We start from the raw sequence: 7,150 nt of genomic DNA, 5'->3' as shown, positions 1-7,150 counted from the left end.
GAATACACAGCTAACAGTGATTTATATAACCGGGGCCTTAAAGGAAGATGAAACTTCACAATGCAAAGGAGACAAAAAAATCAGGCTTTTAACTATTATATCCATTCCATTTATTTTCAAGGTATTGCAGGAGGTTTTTTTTCTATTTGATTTCCCTTGATCTATTCTTATTTTTCTTCATGTCATCCATTTAAGGTCCTCTTTTATCTTGTCTTTTTGGTCAGAAAAAGTGACAATATGTTTTTCTTGACATTTCTACTTAGATATTCAGTATGGCTCTCCTCAGCTGGCCGAGGGAAAAAAGCCAAAACTACTCATTTGCCCTGACAGTGTTTTCACTCTCTGTGTTTTCGATGATTGGTTGTGCTATGTGCTTGACTTCTGCAGCAGCTAATAAGTAACTCCTGATCCAGCAAAAGCTTCCAAAGGTTGACAGATATCACTTGAGCTCTCATTTCAGAGGTAAGCAACAGCCGTTTAACCCAATTATAGTCCAGTGCAGCGTAATTGGACTCATTTGTGATCCTCTACAAACTGGCTACTGCAGTTAACTTATGGGGAATGGGGCAGTATTCCTTTTTCAAGGGGAATTAGGGTCTGTTATGCTTTAATTTATATATTGTTTGGAATGCTGCAGCCTGTTTCCACCATAATGCCAATTTTTCCATTGCTGCATCTGCTCATTGTTTCCTAACTCACTTATTTTATACTGAAATCTATTGCCTGTGTGTTAACGTGTTTTGCAGTAGTTTTCACTAAGGCATTTGGGGTTTTTACTTTTGTCTAGTTAGCTAGACACTTTTGTTACAGTGTCCCTCTAATTAATATGGCCAATTTATCCATAATGTCAGTTAGTTTGTGGAGGGGGTATCTGTAATTGTGACTATCATCTAAATCTGTTCCTTATCACACTGCTAGCAATCCAGCAGACCACAGCCACTAGCACCAAGCTTTCCTGTAATTCTGACATCGTAGCAAATTCCTCCCCAACTGGCAATAAGGTCTTACACGGCTTTTTCTCTGCTTGAATTCTCTGTTTTCTGGATTGTGAAATTATCTTCTGCATAATTCAAGAACCATTTCATGATCTATGTTTAGCAGAATTTGTTACCCAACAGATGTCTGGACAGTTAATGACCTCTGTAAGTACAGCCCTGTGATTTCTTGCTACTGATGGTCCAAGAATTTTTAATCTCTTCTGCTACAAGTCAGCACTAGGGCAGCATGTCATCTCCTATTAAAAAACAAAAGCATAAAAAGCATATAAATTTTCCCTTCAGAATTGTTATGCCTAGTCAGAGTGGTATTTCTCCCTCATTCTCTTTTGAATCTTTATGTTCGTGAATGTGTACATACATAAATGTGCATAGTTCCATATTTTTCTGGCCAAAACCAAAGGACATGAATAAATCCCTGAAATGAATCAAAATATAATTTCAAAGAATAAATACTTCCATAAATACAAGTCAGAACTGACACTGCCAGCCTTCAAGCTGGGGAAAGCATAGATGCCTAGAAAAGTCTGTGGTAGGAAAGACTCTTTGACTGTCACTTTTATGCATACGGCAAATGTAGTTTTACAAGAGGCTCTGGAGGCAGTGGAGCCAGATCATTAGTGATGTGTTCACATTGTAAAATCACACTGCAGCTGCATAACCATTCCCTCTTTCCTCCTCCCCAATCAGATCAGGACTGAGCCCATCCCTGCATAGGAAAGTTGTCCTAGTTTCTCTTCTGGGTTTTTTTTTTTCTCTCTTTTCTGTTTTTGGCTCTTGGGAGAAGAAAAGTAACAGGCAGGATTGTATCAAAGAGGAGGTAAGAGAATCCCTAACATCTGGCACTCCTCTCCTAGGAAAGGGAGTCAGGAATTGAATGCTCATTGATACAGGTCTGGTCAGACATCCCTACGGAGGGATTCTGCAAACAAGATGCCAAAGTCCCTAGAATGTGAATCTGCACAGCAAAGCGCTTGAGAGGATGGACCATATTTTGCTGTGTGCCACTGTGAAGGAGAGAAACTGGACTGTCTGCACACAAGTGCTCCTGTAGCAGTCAGGTTCCTGGCAGCTGCCTGGGACTTCCACCACCTCACTCCTGAATGCCAAGAAGTTTGATAGATGTCTTGTTGGTACCTGCTCCTACAGTGGAAGGGTCATTGTGGCCAAACTGCTCAACTGGAAGGTACGAAAACCTTGGAGAAAGATTAATTAGCTGGATCTACACTGGTAAAGTTCAGGGGCCAACACTCAGGCACTGCTCTGCAGAGCTCTTACAATGAAATGTAAGCATGTTACCTGGCAGTTTTGGCACGTGACTCTTAGCAAGCTCTCAGATGGGGCCTGGGCATGGCTTGGAAGACAGCATGGAGCAGGGACTATTTCCCCAATGGCAATTTTACATCATCACGCTTTCTTAGGGGAAGAAGAAAATGTAGAGGTGGACCCATCCTGGAGCGGGTACCAGAGTTTCTTGCTCCAGTTTTGGCCTCAGGGTGTCTAGCTTTAGGGAAAGGTTTCTTTTTTATTTTGGTTTTGTGGGGTTTTTGGGGGCGGAGTTTTAATGTTTTTAGGTATGTAAGTACATGCATGCCTACCCATGTAGTTTTTCAGATGGAGAAACCTATTTCCAGCACTAATTCATTACAAGTTCAGGGTCTTTACATGCTCTTAATTACTACCTGCCCCTTCTCCAATGTGTTCTCTCTTGAACACTTTGGGAGCACTAACATGGCCAATTCTTACAGTGTTCCTTGTCACAGTTCAGTGAAAAATAACTATTGCTCTAGTTCCCTCCCATTACTGTGAACTGATTTAACACACCAGACAAGTTTTTTTGACTTCAAGAGCATCACTTGACCTCATATGGAGCCTTTCGAGCGCCTTTCTTTTTGACGCTGATACCTGATTTAGAATCTGTGTCTGAAAATTGTCCTGCGCTCATATTAAGCATACAATACAGAGGCTATTCTGGGGCCAGTTATCCTGAACATCAGGGGATAATCAAAACTACTGAGAATGTCAGACTTTTTTGGTTTTTTTTCAGTCAGTCCCCAGATGGGGTTGACTCGGAGTTTTTCTTCATTTTCCCAATTGGAGTTTCCTCACCTACTTTCTGAGGTACAAGATGTACATTGACCAGTTCCTCAGTCTTCACAGAGGTACTTCTACTATCTTGTCAGATGATGTTTTTACACAAGGAGGTCACCAAGTTACATGACTGAATCATTGGTTTTCCCCTCCAAATACGTGTGGCCTCTTGTCTCTAAAGCATTTACTATTTTACAAATAAAGAGTATTTATCCCACTTTCATGAATTGTCTCATTTAGTGGCTGTCCTGGAACGGGCCAGTGCATCCACACCCACTCTTGTCCCAAAGGATGTCTCCCAAAAGCAGCTAAACCTGACTCAGATATGGTTCTCTCTTCAAAATCAAAGGGCACTCTGTAGATTCTGACTATAGACATATGGACCTACTACTGTGCAAGATGTTCAAAGCAATCAGACATTCTGGCTGTAATCTATCTAGAAAAAAAATTATGCTTATCAGGAATGGCCATGAGGTAATCAGGGAACCAAATGCTCGACAACACCATCTGCGATAGTGCCCATCTAAATGTAGCATCACTGGGACATATATACGTGCTCACAGGTTGAGGAACCCCTTCCTGTGGTGATGGCCAGAAATGCTGGCTTACCTGCTAAATCGAAGGTGACTTATAACATTTGCACAGAATAAGATGTGAAAAAAGTTTGATTAGACAATCTGGGATCCTTTTTTAACTCTTCGAAGAGCCCTATGGTACTGAGTCATAAGTCCCTGTATACACTGAAACTTCTGCAATTTTGCTTTCAAGCTGCTTCTCAGGACTTCTTTGCAGGAATCATTTTCTACAGAAAGGATGAGTTCAGCCGCCCTGCTTTAGGAACCATAAGCTTGTAAAGCAATCTTCTGTCACAAGTTTGAGTCGACAAAAATTGGCAGCTGTTGTGAGGGTCTACCTACTTTTTTTAAAGACTCAGATACTTGTTTCGTACAATATGAAGCTCTCCATGTAATTTCAGTAAGGGGTAATCTACAAAATGGCTTAAGTTCAAGAAAACTGCCCAGCTCCAAAAACTTCCTATTGAAAAATGCATAATAAAATGATGCTAGTGCTTTGTTAGCAGTAGCACTGTTAGGATCTTTTGGCCATAAGTTGTATCAGACTTTTTTTTTTTGTAAAATATTAATTCCCTCCTACTTCTAAGGTACTTTCAGTATTAGCAAGCAAAACCCAGTGTTTTATAGTTTAATAGTAGTTTTCTTGTTTGATTTTCCTTTATATGCTAAGATCACAGAATGGTTTGGATTGGAAGTGGTCTCTAAAGATCATCTAGTCCAAACCCCCTGCCATGGGCAGGGACACCTTCCACTAGACCAGGTTGCTCAAAGCCCCATCCAACTGGACCTTGAACACTTCCAAGGGGTATCCACATCTTCTCTGGGCAACCTGTGCCAGTGACTTACCACCCTCCTCATAAAAAATTTCTTCTTATGTCCAATCTAAACCTACCCTCTTTCAGTTTAAAGCCATTACCCCTTGTCCTATTACTACATGCCCTTGTAAAAAGTCCCTCTCCAGCTTTCTTGTAGGCCACCTTCTGGTACTGGAAGGCTGCTACAAAGTCTCCCCAGAGCCTTCTCCAGGCTGAACAACCCCAACTCGCTCAGCTTTTCTTCATAGGAGAGGTGCTCCATCCCTCAGACCATTTTTGTGGCCCTCCTCTGGACCCACTTGAGCAGGTCCATGTCTTCCTGGTGCTGAGGGCTCCAGAGCTGGACACAGTACTCCAGGCAAGGTCTCATGAGAGCAGAGTAGAGGGGCAGAATCACCTCCCTTGACCTGCTGGTCATGCTTCTTTTGATGCAGCCCAGGATACAGTTGGCTTTCTGGACTGCAGGCACACATTGCCAGCTCGTGTCCAATTTTTCGTCCACCAATATTCCAAAGTCCTTCTCAGCAGGGCTGCTCTCAATCCCTTCATCCCCCAGCCTGTATTGATACTGGGGGTTGCCCTGACCCAGGGGCAGGACCTTGCACTTGGCCTTGTTGAACTTCATGAAGTTTCAGATGGTTGAAAGCATTTTGTCAGCCTAACAACATCCACCATAGGCCCATGTATAGTAAAGGTGAGAAAATGTAAAAAAATAGCTAAAAGACAAAAGTTGTTGTAAGAAAATATTCCTTGGTATTCCCTGGACATGTTCTTAATTGTACACTTTAGATGAAAGAAAAGGAAATACTTCAAAGCTTTCATATAGTTTGTGCATTATGTAAGAGAAATTTATTTTCCTTTCAAGCAGGTTACATAGGTGATTTTAATGCATTTTCCAAATAGAAAATTTATTTATTGACAATACTCCATGATTCTTCAATATCACAGAGGGGAGGAAGATTTAGGGGAAAAAAAAAAACTTCTGAAGTCCTGAGGTATAGGAAAATACAAGAATAATGAGTGTTGAAAAATTAGTGGTCAGAAAGTTCCACCAAAAAGATAGTGAATTAAATTACAGAGTTTTTTTAAAGCAAGTCTGGAGCCCAAAATGTGAGTAATACTATAGCAGGATCAATGAGGACAAAGGAAACAGCAATAAGACTGCATACAATGCCAGAACTGCTTATGGGGCAAAATGTATGAGCCAGGAGTTCTCATTTGCAGCCCACACACTGACACAGCATCACTTTTTTTGTTCTCACATGTTCACAGTCAGTTACAAAGCCAACAGCACTTGCATGGCAGCTAAAAATGAGTGTATTTCTTCTCGATAAGGTGCTACACAGTGATACTGCCATGCATATTTTTAAAGCTAATCTTTTTATCCATAACTTTTACCTACAGCAGATTCAAGCTGTGTTTCTGATAGGTCCTAATTTTCTGAATGCCCACATAAAACAAAACTAACAAAATGTATAAGAAAACCTTGATAATGAGCATGCAGGGCTTATTAATAGAAACGTGATAGGCAGTACTATTCATTGTGTGACTGATAAATACCTGGATCTGTAATAAGGAGCAATGTCTAAATTTGAAGGTGCATTTTTATAGTAAGTTTTGTATTTGTAAGCAAGATGGACAAGCGAATTTTCCACAGAACATTTTGGTGCTCTGTGAAGTTTGCCTTTCTATATAAAGAGCTCATCTATATTTGTTTCCCACATGCTTCCAAGAATGATGTAGCATCTGAAATGAAAAATATTTTTCAGTAACTATCTTATGAAGGCCATCACTGCTGACAAAACAGTAGAAGGAGAGAATTTTAAGCACACATTTTTGCAGTTGCATAGAAGTGCAAGTTCTGAGGAAATTGTAAATCCCATGTCGTGTAAAGTTGGAAAACATTTAGTTTACAAACATGCAGAGAAGAAAAGTATGGGAGAGAATAAAACACTGCCACATTCAGTGGCTATTGAGAGGCAGCTCTACTTGTTGCCAAGTGGTTTTACCTTTTTTTATGTGGTTATCTTTTGTGTACATAAAGTTTTTGCATGGGTGATTGAGGGAGAGGCCTCAGAAGCTGAAATCTGGCTCACTGTCAACAGAGCAGTTTTAAATTTAAGCACTGAATCAGTCAAAGTGCAGTTTCGCTCCCACACTAGTTCCCCTCTTGCAGAGCGAAAGCAACTGGAATCAGATTACTTAATTGCTCAAAGGGGCACATGTTGAATAGTTTGGGCCTAAAATTCAATCACCATAAAATAGTTTTTCTTTATTAAAGGCCTGTTCTTGGGATTATTAATACTACTGTCATTGTTATTCAGCACTTTATAAAAGGACTGTTTTTCTTAGTATCCGCGAAGAGGCCAACCTGTTTATTAAATTGTCCTACTCCTACTCAGTGGCCCCAGTGCTTGCCAATTTTAGCTGAAAGGTATGTGAAATGTCACTATGTTGCCAGATCATGTAATGATCATAATTTTGCAGAAAAGTTACAGTTACGCAAAAACAGAACATACAGAACATGTTGCTGTGCTTTTTGGCCAAGGGATTTCCCCTCCTCTTGTAACAGAAATAACAACTTTGCAGACAAGAGTATCTAAACACAGGGATGACAGCAGAGCTGGAGAGCCTCCAGCTCCCTCCTCTCTGGGCCACCCTTTTGACCTGCAGG

At 40.7% G+C, this 7,150-nt stretch overlaps 1 protein-coding gene across 1 annotated transcript in view; it reads left to right on the top strand.

Annotated features, from left to right (window-relative positions):
* The first annotated feature begins 443 nt into the window (after window positions 1-443).
* Window positions 444-7,150, top strand: part of WDFY2 (WD repeat and FYVE domain containing 2) — a 78,425-nt gene continuing 71,718 nt past the window's right edge. Inside the window, exon 1 of the mRNA XM_075086219.1 lies at window positions 444-462. The gene's annotated coding sequence lies outside the window, so the exon portion shown is untranslated. The remainder of the gene's footprint in view (window positions 463-7,150) is intronic.

Source organism: Phalacrocorax aristotelis, chromosome 1, assembly GCF_949628215.1.
Source record: "Phalacrocorax aristotelis chromosome 1, bGulAri2.1, whole genome shotgun sequence".
Taxonomy (NCBI): Eukaryota; Metazoa; Chordata; class Aves; order Suliformes; family Phalacrocoracidae; genus Phalacrocorax; species Phalacrocorax aristotelis.
Note: the sequence above shows the minus strand (reverse complement) of the source record. Positions and strands in the feature narration are given on the sequence as shown.